The sequence below is a fragment of the Mustela lutreola genome, chromosome 5 (assembly GCF_030435805.1).
Source record: "Mustela lutreola isolate mMusLut2 chromosome 5, mMusLut2.pri, whole genome shotgun sequence".
NCBI classification, from domain to species: Eukaryota; Metazoa; Chordata; class Mammalia; order Carnivora; family Mustelidae; genus Mustela; species Mustela lutreola.
Window position 1 is genome coordinate 122125932 of NC_081294.1, and position 21129 is coordinate 122147060.

Genomic DNA, 21129 nt, shown 5'->3' on the forward strand with positions numbered 1-21129 from the left:
CTTTTTTCTTTTTGATATGAATGGGAAATTGAGAACATCTAGCTCATTCTTATTTAGGACAAAATGGGAGCTAAATAGATTAGTTTCTCAGTGGGATTTATCATCTTCAGTACATTAAAGCACAAAGTAAATGGTCAATTTTGTCTAAGAATAAGTCAGCAGATTTTAATGTTATCAAGCTATCATTGATTACTCAGATTTTAAAAGATGAATAACCTTATGATCATTCCATTTTCTAGAGATTTTTTAAAAATACATTTTGAAAGGCAGATCTATATATATAAGTAAATTATGTAGTGATAGGATATTAGAAAATAGATGATGAACAAAAAGGCACATTCTAGGAGTTCAGGAGTAGAAAGAACAGAAGAGTTCTTTTTAAAAAAGATTTTATTTATTTATTTGACAGAGAGATGAAGAGAGAGCACAAGTAGGCAGAGCTATAGGCAGAGAGAAAGGAAGAAGCAGGCTCTCTGCTGAGGAGGGAGCCTGACATGGGGCTTAATCTCAGGACACTGGGATCATCACCTGAGTGGAAGGCAGCGACTTAACCAACTGAGCCACCCAGGTGCCTCAGAAGAGTTCTTTTTGGTTTGTTTTTAATATAGGAGAAAAGGGATATAGATGTATTAAAATTATTTTCATAAGTCAGAGAGAGACAAATACCATATGATTTCACTCATACGTGGAATTTAAGAAAAAAAAAAAAAACAAAAACAGATGCACACAGGGGAAGGGAAAAAATAGAGAGGGAAGCAAACCATAAGAGACTTTTAACTATGGAGAATAGAGTTGCTGGTGGGAGGCAGTTGGGCTAAATGGGTGATGGGTATTAAGGAGGGCATTTGTATGGAGCACTGTGTGCTACGTGAAAGTAATTATTCACTAAATTCTACTCCTGAAACCAGTATTATACCACATATTAACTAACTAGAATTTAAATAAAAATTGAGGCCCCCCAAATTAATAAGGTCAATCCTCTAACTCTCTCAATTGTATTTAAGAAATAATTGTGTTTATAGAAATACCTTCAAGTTGGTTTCTATGCTTTTTGATTTTACAAACTTAATTTACTTTGTGTGGCATTCATCTAGCAAAGTACATAAATATAAACAGTAAAGTTTGACCTGTTATGTTGTGTATAGTTGCACACCTGTTTGTGTTCTAAAAAACTAAGGTTATACACCTGGGTTATTTTTTTTAACTATACATAATCATGGAAACTAAACAGGAATTAATCAACACATTTCATTAAGGCCTGATACCCAGTAAACCTTGCCTCTGGCTGGCCATGAGTCAACGACTATGAGTTAAAGACTATAAATTCTTATTACCATCTAAGTACCATTGGATGGATGTTTTTGTAAGTAGTTCAACTGCATTTTCCCAGCAATTGACTTGAACAACAAAAGTAATCTTTAAAGAATTAAATAGTAAAACATAGTATGCAATTAGAAAATAAACAAAATTATCTTTCAGGGAAAGGTTTCTGTCAGTTGAAACAGTTAACATTGGCTTCTTTCTCCCTGCTCCAAAGCATTCTTGTCTTTCATGGGCTTCTGAGAATGTGTTTAGTCTTGAACTGTGTAGAGGTGAAACAACAAGACTACCAGCAGCGCTGAGATGGCTGGGATCACCCAGTTGGTCCACCTCCTGGAATTAGAAACAAGTAGTAGTGAGAGTTTCTGGAGGCTTGGTTATCCTTGATCTGTCATCTGGATGAGTGGTGTATGATTGGACATTTCTTGAGCATCTGTAATGGGCCTGACATCCTCAAAAATTTTCAGTTGCATCCTCTCCAGCTTGTTCCCTTAAGACTTCTTCCCCACCAGGGTGCTCCTCTGAAAGCTTGGTCAAATCTTACACCTTATGGTACAGGATCAGCCAAGTGCTTTTGCTGTGGTTGTGCTTCTGGATATTTTCCAGGGAGTAGTACTTGATGATCTGGTCCAACTGCCCAGCCCTTTCAAAACAGCCAGCCTCAGGCAGTGCAGAGACCAGGCCGCCCCCACCCGCCAACCCTGGTGCAGCAGAGTATGCATCTCAGCTAGCTGGGCCCCAGACATTCCTGGCATTGTAGCCCCACACCCAGAGCCCCATTTTCTAGAAGTTTTGCTGGTATTTTTTTTTTTTAAGATTTTATTTACTTATTTGATAGACAGAGGTCACAAGTAGGCAGCGAGGCAGGCAGAGAGAGAGATGGAAGCAGGCTCCCCACTGAGCAGAGAGCCTGATGTGGGGCTTGATCCCAGGATTCTGGAATCATGACCCCAGCTGAAGGCAGAGGCTTGAACCCACTGAGCCACCCAGGTGCCCCTTTTGCTGGTATTTTTAAAGAACAATTCAGAAGAGCAGAATATTGACAAGTCTCATTTCAGAAGATTTTTTTGAAGATCAAATATTAAGATATTAATTGAAAATTATTTTATATTGCTTTAACATATTCAAAGTTAATGATTAGCTTACTTAAGTATTAGTGATAGTATAGCCTTTATTTTTAGCAAACACTTTGGATTTTGCATAACCCTTAATACAGAAACAAGCTACATCTAATTTCTTTCTATGACTGTAATGTAGAATTGCATTCCTGGAGTGTGTGATTTTATGGATATTTACTAATTCAGTATTTCTTAAATGTCATCCTACCATAATACATTTTCACTAGTTCATAATACAGTAAAACAGGACACTTTCATAGTCCTACTGTTTCACAGTCCTACTTCCCCTAATTATACATTTAAGAAATAGCCTCTATTTTGAGATTGTATGATTTAAGAAATATGATTATATGATTAATGAAGTAGTCTCTATTTTGAGATTATACTCTTACTGTTATGAATTTCCATAGTCCTGTTACTTAGAAATTATGGTAATTATAGGTGGTGGTTAGCATAGATTTATAAGATATACTTATTTGACCAAATAAAATGTCTGTAACACTTGGTCAGACCTATAAATATTTAATTTTGGAATTTCACCAGTCCTTCAAACTTAGAGGATTAAGAACTACTAATTCAATTATTATGTAGTTCTTCAAAATCCTAAGCAAAGAAAAAAATTCTAAAAAGCTCACCTAAAGGAAATCTGTGTTCACATAGTGATAAAAATGTAATCTGTTTGAAAATAAATGTTCAATTCTGATTCTAGTAATTATGAGCCCTCATTTTTATCTCCATCCTTAGGTAGAGTTGGTCCTCTGTGCTGATGTAGTTTTTAATTAACTAATTTTTAGATTTTACTTATTTGAGAGAGAGAGAGAGAAACAGTGTATGAGAGAGAGAGAGAATCAGTGTATGAGAGGGTCTGAAGGAGAAGCAGACTCCCTACTGAGTGGGGAGCCTGATGGGCTCCATTCCAGGATCCCGGGAACATAACCCAAGCTGAAGGCAGATGCTTGGGCTAACTGACAGGGCCCCCAGATGCCTCCTGATGCAGCTATTGGTCAGACTTCTGGATTTCATTTAGGTTGATCGACTTTGTTTTGAAATTTAGGTGCAGTGGATTGAACTAATGCTATTTTTCAGTCCATGGCTTATCTTTCTCATTGGTCTCTTCAAAGCTTTCTCTCTTTCCTTCTTTCTCTTTTTTCTCTCATACATCACTTTCATTTCCCCCTCTTTGAAAACTAAATTTTTTAATCTATGTATTTTAATTTTGAATATGTTCCCCCCAAAGCATATTGTCCTATATGAATATATTCTCAATTAATATAAGTAGTATTATCTTATATTTTTCATTTTCTTTCTTTTAAAATTGAGTCTTCCTTTTTGAGATTGTTCATGTTGTTAATTGTACATCTAATGTAGCTTCTAACCACTGCTTACAATTCCATAGTCTGTGACAAGAACTTAGAAGATTTCTTAAACTTAAAAACCAGGAATGAGGGGCACCTGGGTGGCTCAGTGGGTTAAAGCTTCTGCCTTTGGCTCAGGTCATGATCCCAGGGTCCTAAGATAGAGCCCCGCATCGGGTTCTCTGCTCAGCAGGGAGCCTGCCTCCTCCTCTCTCTCTGCCTGCCTTTCCCTTTCCGCCTACTTGTGATCTCTGTCTGTCAAAAAACAAAACAAAACAAAACAAAAAACTGGGAATGATAACATTGCCTGAAATTAAATATTCTGTTCAATTAGGAACTCCTTGGACAACAGTCACTGATTGGAAGTAGAAAGCTTCTTGCAAAATCCAATAATAACTGAGGTTTAATATTTAAAATATGCAAGTGACTCTTGCAAATCAACTAGAAAAATACACCCCAGGAAAAAGGTAAAAATAGATTGACACAAAACTTAAAAAGAGCAAACTTAGAAAATTAAGAGGCCTGTGACAAGGTGGTCATAATAATGAGTAACATAAGAAATGCTAATTAAAGAAACATTGAAGCTATGACTTTAAATCACTAAACTAGCAGACATTAGAAAGATGGATACTAGCAGCTGAGACCTGAAGGTGTAAGAATTCTATTGCACTCCTGGTGTTTGTTAGTGGAGAACAATGTAGCATGACTTATTTAGAAGAAGCGTGAGTGTAAACTCAACCATTCTACTTCTGAGTATATATCTAAGGAGAACTGAAGGGATATTCTTTGGGGAAATGTTTGTGGAGGTGAGCTGGAAGCACCCTGGATGTCTATTATCTGGGCAGGGACTGATAAACCTGGATGTCATCACTAGGACAGTGGGTACATAAAATGTGGAGGATATGGGTGTTCAAATGTCAGCCATCATAAAAGAGTTCTCTGATATTTAAAATAGTTTGTATTTTTCTGATTTTAAATTTGAAGTCCTTTAAAGTGCTCATAGGTCACATAAGAAAATAAAAGTGCTATATGTGGGATTTAAACAAACCAAAAAGTACAAAAACCAAGCTCAAAGATGCAGAGAAGAGATTGGTGGCTGCCAGAGGCCTGAGGGTAGCAGGGGTGGGGTGGTGGCAGTGGTGAAATACGTAAAAGAGGTCAAAAAGAACGAAATTCCAGTTAAAAATTAAATAAGTCGTGAGGATATAAGGTACAATGTGGTGACTAAAATTAATAATACTTTATTGTATATTTGAAAGTTGCCAATAGAGTAGATCTTAGAAGTCCTTATCACATATCCCCCAATTTTTTGTAACTACGTATGGTGGTGTATGTTAACTAGGCTTATTGTGGCGATCATTTCACAATATATACAGATATCAAATAATTATGATGTATACCTGAAAGTAATAGAATGTTATATGTCAGTTATACTTAACTTAAAAAAAAGAAAGAAAATGAAAGTGCACTTTACCAAATTTTTAATGTCTGAAGGCTACAGAGTAAGGGCGTGGTTAGGGACTCCTGTGATCTGTCCCTTATCTTCAAAAACTTTCTAAATAAAAATAAAATACATGGAACAGTACTTAATAAAGTGTAATTGTATTAAAAAGATTACAACTTAAGAATGCAGTCTCCTGCTGTATCTCTTTTAATCATCAAAACAGTCTTCCCTGTTGGTTCCATTTTCAACTCTTAGTTATTTTTAAATATTTACCTCCATATTTTAAAATTATGTAATCATACTATCCTCAATTTATGATTTTGAGATATATATTTAAACTTGAATATGCTATTTTGGTTTTTTCTTTTTCAGGCAGTTATGCTGTATTGGAACCCCGTATTCCCCATATTTCATTCTTCTTCCCCCTCCGCCACCCTGCTCCCCTTCCCAGCTATCCACCGTGGTGCCTGGTGTCTCTGATTCTCTCGTTCATCAGGTACAGAGAAGGCTGGTTTCTTAGGATGGTCAGTGGTGGTGGTTACAATTATTCACTTAGAGTTAAGGAGCTAATGGTAGGGGCCTTAATATTTAATTGTTCCTTTTTAGACTTTCCACCAAACTTCCTGTTTTCATTCACTCCTCACCAACTTGTTTAATTCTATCACCTCTGAGTTTGAACTATGAACATCATCATGGATCTGTGGAACAAATTTCTTCCAAGTATTATTTTTGGAAATCTCGGAGGTATAACAGTGACCACTTTGCTAAATGCATTACAGGTCTATTTTCTTCTTACATTGTATTTTGGGTTTGAAGATATCTCCCTATTTTATTAAACATTGTACTTCTAATTTTTTCTACTTGTAAATTTTGGGAGATTACCTATCAAACGATAGAACAGTTTATGTAGAAATTGTACATAGGATTTTTCAAGCATGAGTCTATAGAAACTTTTTGGTCATAATCTTCTAGGACTAGGTTTCCTTAGAGAGCACTTTGTATAAATGTTCTCATAGGGCATTATTATTTCACACATACTTCCTTAGTTGCTCTTCACAACATCTCTGCTTATTAAATTCTATTACTTTCCCAGTTTGACAGATGAAGAAATAGAGACTTAGAGGTTTAGTCATCTGCCCAAGATCACAAGACTTCTAAGGGGGCAACACTAGCATTGGAACTTCTAGCTCCATAGCCCAGCCTTAAACTTCTGTGCTATCAAGAGCAAAGATGATTGTGACTTCTTGCAAAACCAGGGCCGGTGGGTAGATTCAATGAGCTACAAGGTGTATATTATGTAGCTCTCAAAAAAAAAAAAAAATAGCTTCCTCTACTTTCATCTTTATTTTACCATTTAACATGGTATTTTTTAAAAAATACGTGTATCTTATTTCCTTAAATAGATAAACTTGTTTAGTGAGAAATTATTCACCCATTTTGTAGTCATGCTAAAGCCAAACCCATTGCTTTTTAGCTGAATATAGAAGTTACAGCTCAGTAATTACTTTTATAATAAATATTTAGAGATTGTCTTTTGGTATTTAAGATGTTTCTATTAATATAGGTTATTACCCAGGTATTTTTAATATGCTTAAAATATCAATTTTGCAAAACTTTTTTACAGAGCCTGTATTTATTGGTTATTATTAGAGAGGGATAAAACAGATTTGAGTATCATTGTGAAAATTCTGAAATAAAATTAAATTTTACAAGACTCTCTGTAATTATAAAATGTAAATTAAAATAATATTTTTTAATAATTTCAATGTACGAAAGGAATCCATCAAAATCCTTGAGGAGAACACGGGCAGCAACCTCTTCAACCTCTGCCGCAGCAACATCTTCCTAGGAACAACGCAAAAGGCAAGGGAAGCAAGGGAAAAAATGAACTACTGGGATTTCATCAAGATCAAAAGCTTTTGCACAGCAAAGGAAACAGTTAACAAAATCAAAAGACAACTGACAGAATGGGAGAAGATATTTGCAAACGACATATCAGATAAAGGACTAGTGTCCAGAATCTATAAAGAACTTAGCAAACTCAACACCCAAAGAACAAATAATCCAATCAAGAAATGGGAAGAAGACATGAACAGACATTTCTGCAAAGAAGACATCCAGATGGCCAACAGACACATGAAAAAGTGCTCCATATCACTCGGCATCAGGGAAATACAAATCAAAACCACAATGAGATATCACCTCACACCAGTCAGAATGGCTAAAATCAACAAGTCAGGAAATGACAGATGCTGGCGAGGATGCGGAGAAAGGGGAACCCTCCTACACTGTTGGTGGGAATGCAAGCTGGTGCAGCCACTCTGGAAAACAGCATGGAGGTTCCTCAAAATGTTGAAAATAGAACTGCCCTATGACCCAGCAATTGCACTATTGGGTATTTACCCTAAAGATACAAATGTAGTGATCCAAAGGGACACATGCACCCGAATGTTTATAGCAGCAATGTCCACAATAGCCAAACTATGGAAAGAACCTAGATGTCCATCAACAGATGAATGGATCAAGAAGATGTGGTATATATACACAATGGAATACTATGCAGCCATCAAAAGAAATGAAATCTTGCCATTTGCAACAACGTGGATGGAACTAGAGCGTATCATGCTTAGCGAAATAAGTCAAGCAGAGAAAGACAACTATCATATGATCTCCCTGATATGAGGAAGTGGTGATGCAACATGGAGGCTTAAGTGGGTAGAAGAATAAATGAAACAAGATGGGATTGGGAGGGAGACAAACCATAAGTGACTCTTAATCTCACAAAACAAACTGAGGGTTGCCGGGGGGAGGGGGTTGGGGAGAAGGGGGTGGGATTATGGACATTGGGGAGGGTATGTGATTTGGTGAGTGCTGTGAAGTGTGTAAACCTGGTGATTCACAGACCTGTACCCCTGGGGATAAAAATATATGTTTATAAAAAATAAAAAATTAAAAAAAAATAATTTGAAGTAAAGAAATAATAAGGTACACTTGACTGGCCTCTTAAATTTTGGGGGTGGGGTCATCATTGTCTCACAAAGGCACTTGATTATGTCTTAGGTCCAGATTACATGCTGAGTCTCTAACTTAATTTCCATGGAGATTAAAAATCCAGAGTGGGGAATTCAGTCAATAATATTGTAATAACATTACAGTAATGTATAGAATTATTGAATCAATATGCTGTATGCCTAAAGCTAGAGAAACATTGTATGTTAATTAAATTTCAATAAAAAAATTCAATCCAGAACAACATTCTTGGCCCTTCAAAATATGGTTCAGTATGCCTTTTCAATTATATTTTTACATTTTTCCCTACTTGCTATTGTTATCTTGGCTCTTTCCTCCCAAACATGTCTTCTGCTTTCTTTCTGGCTCTACTTGTGTGGATCCTCTGCTGAAATCATGTGCATCTTTCCAGGTCTTTCCCAAATTTTATCTTCTCAGTGAGGACTTTCTTAATCCTTTCGCCTATTTTCCTAATTCTTACAGTCCAGGTTGAATTGGCAGAGCCATTTTTTGTATCAATATTCCAATATTATTGTTATATATTATAGCAGTATAATTCTGATACATATTCTATTTCTTCTTCCCATCTCTCAATTTCCAACTACTCTCCTACTCCATGCTTCCAGACTCTTGAAGCAGGAGCCAAATAATAAATGAATCCTATTGGTCTTTGTGTAATAATAGTGACAGTAACTTTTATAATAATAACAAGAACAACAATAACAATGATACCGGAAATTGTTGAGTGTTTACTAGAGGTAGATGGTATAGTTTTGTTGCAAAATCATAGCTCTTTTGTCTACACAACTTAGAGTGACATAGGTATTATTTTTACCACATTTTCTAGATGGGGAAATCCAGACTTGGAGAAGTAACTTGCTCCAAGACCACACAGCTAGTGAGTGGTGGGATCAGGATTTCACTCCAAGCATTAGGATTCCAGAGCACGTGTTTTGAATCACTACCCGTAATCTCTACAGCTTTATTGCCAATAGTAGAAACTCAGTAATTTTTTTAAGTTGAATTTATATTTCCAAAGAAGTATACATTTACATGTCAAAATATGATGCAACATGGTTAGTCTATTTTACACATGTGCTTTCTTCAGAAACATGCATTGTAAAGGGTATTCACAGTGTATTACTTTTTATGGAATATTACTTTTATAAGAATGGATATAAAAACTCTGTAGTATAGAAGATTAGACAATATGGCTTGAAAAGCATTGAAATCATTTGACTATCATATGACTTGAAGAAATGACTTTTCAAATCTAAGTTAATAACTTTTCCCATTAAAAAGCATTGTTCTTAGAAATTATCAATGATGCATATTGTTATTGTTTATTACTGACCATTTTTGGACTTATCTTTTGCTGAACAATACAAGCTTATTTTCTTGCCTATTTACTTCAGTCCAGGGAGGGCAAATAGATTTTATCTCAAGGATCACCTGTGTTTGTTTAATTAGTAGTAGCTACTTAGAACACTGAGTTAAGAAAAGAATCTTTTTTTTTTTTTTTAAGATATTTTTTATTTATTTGACAGAGAGAGAGAGAGAGAGTGGTCACACGTAGTCAGAGAGGCAGGCAGAGGGAGAGGAGGAAGCAGGCTGTCTGCTGAGCGGAGAGCCCGGTGTGGGGCTCGATCCCAGGACCCTGAGATCATGACCTGAGCCGAAGGCAGAGGCCTTAACCCAGTGAGCCACCCAGGTGCCCCGAAAGAATCTGAATCTTTGCCCAGGGGCTCAGTTGAGTGTACTATGATCAGTTAGAAATATCTGATATGAACGTAGGACTGGTACAAGCACCACCGAACCTGCCACACACTTGCCATTCCTGCTGTAGGCTGTTGTCTTTTAGTGCCCTATAGATACATGCTGGAGTGTAAATGAATTTTGGTATTAAGTAAAACATAACTGATAAGGAAATGCTTGGAATACAGACAGTGATTTGTTCAAAGCTAGGTATTTTTGAATAGGTCACACTTTATATTAATTTATAATGTATGTAAGGTATAGATTTTTAGCATTATCTCTGCTAATGTCTCTGTCATCACGATATTATGACCTATATATTCTTATTATGTATCTTGGCACTATTTTCTTACCTTTTTATTAGGCACTGTTACTGGAGAGCTTTCAGCCACTCTGGGTAATGCCAAAGATACATTTCACTAAAACAGTAATTATGCTTCTGGCTGGACCTTTGCCTGGTAAAATGGAAAACATATAAAATATGTGGTAAGTTTATTAAATTATTATCCAGCTTTTCTCCTCTTGGATTTTTTCTTTTGTTCTTAGAGAATAAGGTAGTCAGTAAAGGTATTGGGTTATAGTGATGACAGTCAATGTTTGTAAATAATCTTACCTGCTGTTTCCTGGGTCCCTTTAAGTCATAATTCTTGGTTAGCTTGGTTAGTCTTTCCTACCCTCCGTCTAATAGTAGTTACACTTAAAGTCACTTTTACTTATAGACTTCGCTTTTTGTTAAGGATGTTGTCCATGTTTTGAGTTTTTTGTTTTTGTTTTATTTAAATTATATAAGAATTTCAACCTGAATGTGAAGATAAATGATTACCTCTTGTTTTTAGGAGTATCATGTGCATTGTTTACGCTTATTAAAGATTAAATCCTACCGATTCACAGACCTGTACCCCGGGGGCTAATAATATATGTTAATAATAAATAAAAATTTAAAAAATTATATAGCTAATTTGGGTTTTGTTGGAAATATACCTAAATTTTGCCACAAGTCTCTCATGACATGTTTCTCTGCCTAGAAGTTTTCATTCACATTAACACACATATTTACCTATTTGAATCCCAGTGACAGAGATTTCCATATGAAGTTCTAATAAATGATAAAAGCCTTTAGAAATATTTACCATATTAATGTCTACATGGCTTTAAGAAGCTGAAACACTATTCCTCATGATATGGGTTTGTTTTTTGCCTAGGGTAATAAAAATTTCAATAAACATTCTCTCACAGGTAACTTTTATCTTCATCCTACATTAGACTTTAATTATGTATAAAATTATATATGTGAAATTAACTTTGTAATAAAAATGTTATTCTCCTTGTGTTCAGGGTTCTTAGCTATAGGCACTTGGACTCACTCTAGCTAGTTTAAACAGAAAAGGATTTATTCAGGTTGTTAGATACCTTGTGGGATCACTGAGGGAGCTGAAGGAATAGACTTAAGAGAAGTAAACTGCTAAGGGAAACTGCTGGGATATTCTACAGGCTAAATGCCCCAGGTTTTTTGATAGATAAACTATTAAGGGCAGAAAGGGTGAAGGATGAACCTATAAATTAAAAAAATACTTAAAAGACACAGCAAAATTTTAAAAGGGGGCTAAGATTAAACTATGGTGTCTAGGGATACCTACTGTTAAAAGATAAATTGAGACATATTAAAAATTTTAAGAGTTTATTTGATCAAAAATCCATTCCAATTGGGCAGTGCCTAACTGGAAGTGGTTAGGAGAAATCCATCAATAGGTGCTGGGATGAGCACCTTTTATAGAGAAAAGGTGAAAGCAAAGTAAGAAAATTATTGAATGGTTATAGCTTAAAGTCTAGTTGGTTATTTGTGACTGGCTGTCTTTAGGTTTCAATTTCATAACTGTGAGACATTTGCAGGGTTAGGCGTTTTGGTTTGCTTACATTCATAGGTCTTAGCATTAGAGTCGTTTTGATCTGATGGTCTCCTTATTTAATTAATTAATACTTAGATGATAAAAATACAATGAAATAGAAGGAAGTAATTGTTATAAATGTTAGGATAATGATAATATTTAGGGGAAAGAGGGACTTGTTATGGTGATGCATCACATGAAGGGGCTTCTGAGTGGCTTGCAAAATTCCATTTTATGATCTGGGTGGTAGTTACAAGTGAGTTTATCTTAAATGTTATTCAGTTTTTCCTCTTTTCTCATATCTGTGTGTAATTTGAAAACAAAAAAATGTGAATAGAATTAGAGGGTATTTGCTAAGCGAAATAAGTCAATCAGAGGAAGATAATTACCATGTGATCTGTGTGGGATTTAAGAAACAAAACAGAGGCTCATAGGGGAAGAGAGGAAAAAAACAAAACAAGATGAAATCAGAGAGGGAGACAAACCAAAAAAACTTTTTTTTTTTTTAAGATTTTTATTTTTTTTGACAGAGATTACAAATAGGCATAGGAGATAGGCAGAGAGAGAGGAGGAAGCAGGTTCCCCATTGAGCAGAGAGCCTGATGTGGGGCTCGATCCCAGGACCCTGGGACCATGACCTGAGCTGAAGGCAGAGGCTTTAGCCCACTGAGCCACCCAGGCGCCCCCCCTAAAAAACTCTTAATCTTAGAAAACAAACTGAGGGTTGGTGGAGGGATGGGGTAACTGGGTGATGGGCATGAAGGAGGGTACATGATGTAATGAGCACTGGGTATTATATAACACTGATGAATCACTGACCTGTACTCCTGAAACTAATAAGATAGCATATGCTAATTAATTGAATTTAAAAAGAAAAGTTAAAAAAATAGAATTCAAAATAAAAAAACATGTCAACATGTCAGTAGTATCAACTTCTTACTGGACAAAGATTACTTATTTAAACATGCTATGTTTGCATATATTATGTTTTCATTGGAAAAGTTATACTGAAGAACTTTTAAATTTGATTTGTACCTAAAAACCATTTTAACATTATTGTATACACCAATGTACTCAAATATAATGTACAAATCTGTTCAGACAAAAAGCAAATACATATATTCTTCTAGTCAAGTTTGAATCATTGAATACCCAAGTATTGAAAGTTAAAATACGTAATGAATATGATTGACTATCAAGATTATTAAAATAGACTCAAAATGGGTGAAGGACGTCAATGTGAGAAAGGAATCCATCAAAATCCTTGAGGAGAACACAGGCAGCAACCTCTTTGATCTCAGCCGCAACAACATCTTCCTAGGAACATCGTCAAAGGCAAGGGAAGCAAGGGCAAAAATGAACTATTGGGATTTTATCAAGATCAAAAGCTTTTTCACACCAAAGGAAACAGTTAACAAAACCAAAAGACAACTGACAGAATGGGAGAAGATATTTGCAAACGACATATCAGATAAAGGGCTAGTGTCCAAAATCTATAAAGAACTTAGCAAACTCAACACCCAAAGAACAAATAATCCAATCAAGAAATGGGAAGAAGACATGAATAGACATTTCTGCAAAGAAGACCTTCAGATGGCCAAAAGACACATGAAAAAGTGCTCCATATCACTCAGCATCAGGGAAATACAAATCAAAACCACAATGAGATATCACCTCACACCAGTCAGAATGGCTAAAATTAACAAGTCAGGAAATGACAGATGCTGGTGAGGATGCGGAGAAAGGGGAATCCTCCTACACTGTTGGTGGGAATGCAAGCTGGTGCAACCACTCTGGAAGACAGCATGGAGGTTCCTCAAAATGTTGAAAATAGAACTACCCTACGACCCAGCAATTGCACTACTGGGTATTTACCCTAAAGATACAAACGTGATCCGAAGGGGCACGTGCACCCGAATGTTTATAGCAGCAATGTCCACAATAGCCAAACTATGGAAAGAACCTAGATGTTCATCAACAGATGAATGGATAAGGAAGATGTGGTGTATATACACAATGGAATACTATTCAGCCATCAAAAGAAATGAAATTTTGCCATTTGCGACAACGTGGATGGAACTAGAGGGTATCATGCTTAGCGAAATAAGTCAATCAGAGAAAGACAACTATCATATGATCTCCTGATATGAGGAAGTGGAGATGCAACATGGGGGGTTAAAGGGGTAGGAGAAGAATGAATGAAACAAGATGGGATTGGGAGGGAGACAAACCATAAGAGACTCTTAATCTCACAAAACAAACTGAGGGTTGCTGGGGGGAGGGGGGTTTGGAGAAGGGGAGTGGGGTTATGGACATTGGGGAGGGTATGTGCTATGGTGAGTGCTGCAAGTGTGTAAACCTGGCGATTCACAGGCCTGTACCCCTGGGGTAAAAAATATATGTTTATAAAAAATAAAAAATTTTAAAAAAGGATTATTTATTTTTAAGAGTGGACTAGTGGCCTGAATTCAGATACTGATTTTTTGTACCTTTTTAGGAATGGCTAGATAACTCACATTAATTGATTTAGATGTAAAATTAGACATTATAGTGAAACCATATTTTCAGTCTGTCCCAAAGTTCTTTCCTTCCTTCTCTTGTAACATGGTAACCACAGGATTTCCTTTAGGGGACTGATCCTTCTCCATTCCCATTCTGGTGAGTTTGTGATGACAGTACACTACCTCTTGCTCAAGGATCAGCCCAGGAACAGGTAGTGGCCAAGATGGACCAGAGGCCTTCTCTGGAGTTTTGTATTTTCCCTTTCAAAGGGCAGAGATCTCTCCTTGCTTGTGGTCATTTGATGAGTTGGTATGTACGTAGAAAAGAGAGTTTACTAACACTCTCACAGAAGTGGTTCTGAGCCCAGGGAGAGAGGGTAGCTAGAGGGTCTGACAGTGTTATTTGAGGTCCCATTTCATATGAATCCAGATCCACTCTTACAGTTCCCAGTTACATGGACATTGCATTTGTACTTACACTAGTTTAAAGTAAGCTTCTACCATTTGTGGATTAAAGAGTTTCAACTACTTTAGGGAGCATGATAAAATATCTTTTAAAAAATTCCTTAATATTAGTTGAAAATGGCCACAGTTATCATCTTTACACACAAAAATAGGACAGAGAAAAATTATATTAATCAAGCATCTGAGTTCTAAACTACCAGCTAACCTGATTTTTTGGGGAGGGGGTGGCGTGTTCAGTCTTTTGGATTCAAGTAAACATTTAATAAAGAAATTTGTCAAATTTAGTCAGTGAACCTGGTGATTGTCTATTAAGCTATCCTGAAATATCTCCTTCTCTTTAGCACTTCTTACACATTCACTTAAAAAAATATATATATATTTATACATATAATCATATACATATTTGCTTATCTATCTATCTCACATCACCTACCATGTACAGAGATTTGCTAATGACAGAAAGAAAGGAGGTTTTACCTTGAAGTTAATCACATATTTTCATCTTTCAGATTTGGAAATTAAGCATGTTTAATTCTCAAAAAGGAAAAAAAAAGTTACTGCATCTGAGGGGTCCATCCATATATAGACCTGATTTTAATGATGAGATTCTGGACTTTGAGCGTTGACCATTGACCATAGTTGAGCTTCTTTTCATATGCCTATCTGCCATCTGTATATTTTCTCTAGTTAGATCCTCTGCCTAATTTTTTAATTGGGTTATTTACTTATTGTTGAGTTTTATGTCTTTTGCTCAGCCTTAAAGCTTTCTTAACAAGGAGTCTGAATGTAGGAAGGGTAAAAAGAGAAGTAAATGAACAGGAAGTTGAGGATCTAACAAATATTTTTTTGAGTGGTTGGTTTTGTTTTCTTGTATGCATCTTAAGAATCAAACATAGGAGAAAGTACCCTGGAGCAGAATAGAGGATATTAGAAAACAAGTGGTGGGGCCTGCTTTAGATCCTGCTTCCAAATCATAGTTTATTTTTGGCACCTTTCATGTACCCCAAAAGTGGGACAGAGAGGTTGGGAGTCAGTGTTGGAAAAGCACCCTCTCTTTCTGAGGTTATAAGAGAAGTGAATGGTAAAGCAAAGTAATCAAATAGAGAACCTGATACTGAAGATATAACCAAGCCAACATCAGTTTGCTTCTTGGTGAGTGAGATACACTGGGTAGAGTTGTCCCACAAAGTCAACCATATTGAATAAGGCAAATAAGGTGACCACTGGGAATAGCTTCCAACACAGTGACTCCCTGGGGGAGGATGAATGAGTACCTTTTGTGTAGGGTAAAGATAAATTTTTAGATAGGGAAGCCTTGGCATGGTACGTAGAGGGGGGCATAAGGTCACGCATGTACCTTAGGGAAACAGACCTAGATGTACAATGTATGCTATGTAAATGAGGATAAGGCTCCTCCTTGGGCAGGGTTTAGTATTAGAATGAGGTAAAGGTAATGGTTGATCATTCCAGAGGTCACGCACGCCATTGTTCATCAGTACAGGCATGAGTGGGAGGTTTAGCTCAAATGGTCTGGGTGGTCTGTGCCAGAAGGAGGTCTCGTCAGGGCAGTCACTTTCACCTGAGGGGTGGTTTCAGGTGTCACTTGTCTGAATTAAGAAGTAAACCAGAAAATAAGAGCTTAAGGAAAAATATAAGACAAAGATTAGTGAGTAGAAGAATGTGGACAGTAAAGGTCAGGTTTTGGGGTCTAGCTGGTGACAAAGGTAGCTGAGGAGGAAATGCTTCCTGGAGGACAACAACAATCTGAGGTTGCTGATGACAGGAAATTAATTCAGAACTTGGGTTAAAACATCTGGTTTTAATCCCTGCTGCTTCCACCAGTATCAGGGTCAGCAACCACTTCAACTCCCAACCCCTAGAACAGCAGAGCTTCTGAGAACTTTTCCAAGTCATAGGATTTCTTGCCTAATCAAGCCAATCAGGTGAAGTTGCAGCAAACATCATTTCTGAACCAGTTCTAACAGTTTACTTCTCCTCCTCCTCCTCCTCCTTCTTCTTCTTCTTCTTTTTAAATCCTGTCAAAAGCAAAGATCTGTTGTTTCTCTCTTGAAAACCTAGAAAATGCTCTTCACCTTTTTGGATCTGTGACCTATACTGAAATGTTATGCTGAGCTAAAAACCATTAAGGTTTAGATAATGTTTTAAATGTTTTTAAGTAATGGTCAAGATGAAAGGTGCCAATATAAAATATTTTTAAGAAAAACATTCTTGTGTTTGATAAGAAATACAGTGTAATATTTATAAAGAATATAGTCTATCCAAATTTTATTTTTTAGGGTGTTTTCATCATACAAAGCATATATAAATTATAGGTAACCGATCCCATGATATATGCTATATGCAATAAGGAATATGGTATATCCAAATTTTATTTTGGGGGATAAATATGTCAGAATATATGTATTCATAACATGTCTTCTATTCTGCTCTATTTTGTCTCTTAATTCTAAAATAAGCTGTATTCCTTATTGCATATAGACCTGTAGCATAATATCTACTACCTATAATGCAAATGTACTTTGTATGAAGAAAAAAATGCCCATAGGAATAGTATTTTTATTGTCCTGGGCAATAATAACACTTAATAAAGTTTTATTCCTGAATTTTGGTCTTATCTCTTAGCTTAGTTTTCTCTGACTTTTAACCTTTCATGTTAACAATTTTTTATCTTATTTTTTTTAAAGAATGTATTTATTTATTTGACAGAAAGAGAGATCACACGTAGGCAGAAAAACAGGCAGAGAGAGGGGGAAGCAAGCAGAGAGAGGGGGAAGCAGCTCCCTGCTGCGCGGAGAGCCAGATGTGGGGCTTTATCCCAGGACCCTGAGATCATGACCTGAGCCAAAGGCAGAGTCTTAATGCACTGAGCCACCCAGGTGCCCCCAGTTTTTTATCTTAAAAAATGAGGCTATCTTCCTGTCTTCCATATACCATATACAATAATCTTGGATTAAAAATAGTATTATAGGATGCTTTCATCTCTCTCTGAGGAAAGATTTCATTTTAAATGAAAGTCTGTATAGGGCCATAATTTGAGTCATAGACTTTCTGGTCCACAATAGAGTAAGATGGCATTTTTACATAAATTCTCCCAGATATTTTACAGCAGGGGATTCTGAGATGATTTCTACCTTGTCAGAAAATTCTAATGAAATTGATTTATTGGGAATTTTTATAAAATTTTATTTTTTCTAAGTAATTTATGTTGAGTAGTATAAAATTCCTTATGTTTCAGGTCTCAAAAATATTTTAGATAGAAAATATGAGGTTACCATGTTGACATAAAAAAAACCAAAAGGGCATTTCTAGTTTCCATTGTGTCAAGTGGGTGACCTTTTGAATCTGAACTAAAACAAATTGGCAATGACAGCTTCAGATTTTCACTGATCTCTCTTGAAAAACATTATTGCAAATTGTATCTTAGCAGAAGTGCTTTTAAAAAAAATAATGAATTATTCATGAAAAATCACTTCATCTCATAGTGCACCTGCTGAGAAGGTTTTGCATTGCCTATTAAAAGTGTATGCAAAAGCTGTGCAATTAAACCTTCAATATCAGATTTATTTTGCTTTGCTAATACCCTGTAATGCATCATAGGAAGAGCAAGACAAACATGTATTTGAATCATAGATCATTAAAAAAATAATTAGTGTTTGAAAAGGTCACAGAAAAGATCAAAGGAAGACTTGTGGTGGCATTTAACCAGAGTTTGAAATGGGGAGGACATACCTTTTTCTTTTGATATGTACTCTTGTCCATTGCATTTGTACTCTTAATAGTATTTAGATTTAGTTCAGACCACTGCACCCAAATTTTGCAGCACTTACACTGATGATGACCCACAGAAGCTATCACAGAAGACAGGAAGACTACCTCATTAGTTGATCAAAAAGGCAGAAGAAAAATCTCATGAGCAGGAGTTTAAAAACTCAACCATAACATGGAGGACATTAGGAGAAGGAAAGGAAAAGTGAAGTGGGGGAAATCGGAGGGGGAGTTGAAACATGAGAGACTGTGGATTCTGAGAAATAAACGGAGGGTTTTGGAGGGGAGGGAGATGTGTGAACCTGGTGGTGGGAATTAAGGAGGGCACGTATTCATGGAGCACTGGGTATGGTGCATAAGCAATGAATCTTGGAACACTGAGAATATGAAATAAAATAAAAAAAAAATGATTGGAATCCTCCCACTTAAAAAATAAAAAAAATAAAAACTCAACAATTTTGTACAGAAAACTTGGGCATCCTCAAAAGACCTTTTAGCTTAAAAATCAAAGCAGTTTTAAAAATTTTTTTATATGAGACTTGTCCCTGGATTTTAGAATTGTTAGAGAAAAATTCTAAGAGAAATTTTAAATTGCCACACTATGGAGTATGAGAATTAACCAAGTATGATGTAAACTGAGAAAACAGGGAAGATAATCTGGAAAAATATCCATGTTTTTAGATATCTTTGTACAAATGCATGAAATTATAGTTGTGATAAAACTCTGATTTTTATAAAAAAAGAAATGTAAGCTCATAATTATTTAAGTTGTTATAGGATGAGAGATATAAGAGTAAATAAGTATGATGGAAAAAAAAATCAAAGCAGTTAAAGTCCAGGTGAAGTTTTACTATAAAACATGTTCCCACAAAATATTTCTAATCCATAAATATACTTCCATTTTGCAGTAGGTAATACATAGACTCAAAAATTGCATATTTCTTGGGGTGCGTGGTGGCTCAGTGGGTTAAAGTCTCTGCCTTTGGCTCAGGTCATGATCCCAGGGTCCTGGCATTAAGCCCCGAATCAGGCTCTCTGCTCAGCAGGGAGCCTGCTTCCTCCTCTCTCTCTGCCTGCCTCTCTGCCTATTTGTGATCTCTGTCTGTCAAGTAATAAATAAAATCTTTTAAAAAAATTGCATATTTCTTTTATCAGGCTTGTGTAACAAAATCAATTCTTTGATCCCTGTCTCTATAATTATATTTAAAAATATGTCTTCTGTTGCATTTGCATTATAGATGTTCATTCACTTATTCATTCTTTCATTTATTCAGTTTTAATCATTTCTTCTTTTATTCAACAAGTATTTATTGTGTACAAGTTTTGTTTTAATTATTGTGCTGGGCTTCAGTGGTGCAGAGATGAAAGTGGGCTCTTACCCTTAAGAAGTGCAATAGACATGTATATTTACAGTTATACTGCAGTTGGGAAAATGCTGTGATTGATTTATGCCCCAAATGTTTTGAGAACTTAAAAATGAGGCATCTAACACCTCCAGGTGTTGGAGGAAAGTCAGTAAAGACTCCCCAGAAAAGACTGCACTTGAGGATATCTTGAAAGGTGAGACTAAGTTAGCTACATGGTAAGGAGGAAGAAGGCATTCTAAGGAGATAAAATATGCAAAAAGGCAAGACACAGCATTTCACCTAGAAGAAACTGCTTACAGGGTGCCAGGGGGTTGTGGTGGGAACTATGGTTGGGGGCCAGATCATGTAGTATCTGGTACTATTGGACTTTGTCCCATGGCAGCAGTCGGCCATTGGAGGACTTCAAACTGACAGATAATGATCAGAACTACCGTCTTAAAAGTTTTTTCTAGTGTAAGTACATGTTAGATTTAAGGTGAGAATAAAGGTTGGAAAATTATTAAAGTAATCAGAATTGGACATGGTAACTGCTCCAGTTAGATCAACAGCAGGAAGGATAATGAGGAGGGAACATACTGAAACATATTTAAAAGTAATTAACAGGGCGGATAACAAATTGGATTTGTAGGACAGAGGATGCTGGAATGACAGGTATTTGGCAAGTTAGGTGATAATTTTCTTCAAGATGGCATCTATAGAATGAGGCAATTCAGGCAATATCTGAACTATGCCAAATTTTGGTCAACAGTTGTATCAAAAAATAACAGCTAATTATATCAGCAAATTACAAAAGTGCAAAGAAAATTATATTTTGAGGAGATTTGGATTTTATTTCTATTTCTTGAAAAAGCTTAATGCATAAACTTGTGGGCCACTTAAATGCTCAGAGCCTCAATTTACCTTCAGATGCAAAAAAATGGGAGGTTTGGTTACATGGTCCATAGGGTCTATAGAAGTATTTCAACACTAGAATTTTGATTATGGAAAATTTCCATATCAACAGTCTCAATTAAATACACCTTTGTTCCTGAATAGCCATCCAGAGGGGCCAAGAGGAGAGGGCTAGGGAGTATGTGACTTTCTGTATGGTAGTCTTTTCTTATAATTTACCAATGTATTCTAG

At 36.0% G+C, this 21129-nt stretch overlaps 1 pseudogene; it reads right to left on the bottom strand.

Annotated features, from left to right (window-relative positions):
• Positions 1-1571: 1571 nt before the first annotated feature.
• LOC131831178 (cytochrome b5-like) overlaps positions 1572-21129 on the bottom strand; it is a 105073-nt pseudogene continuing 85515 nt past the window's right edge.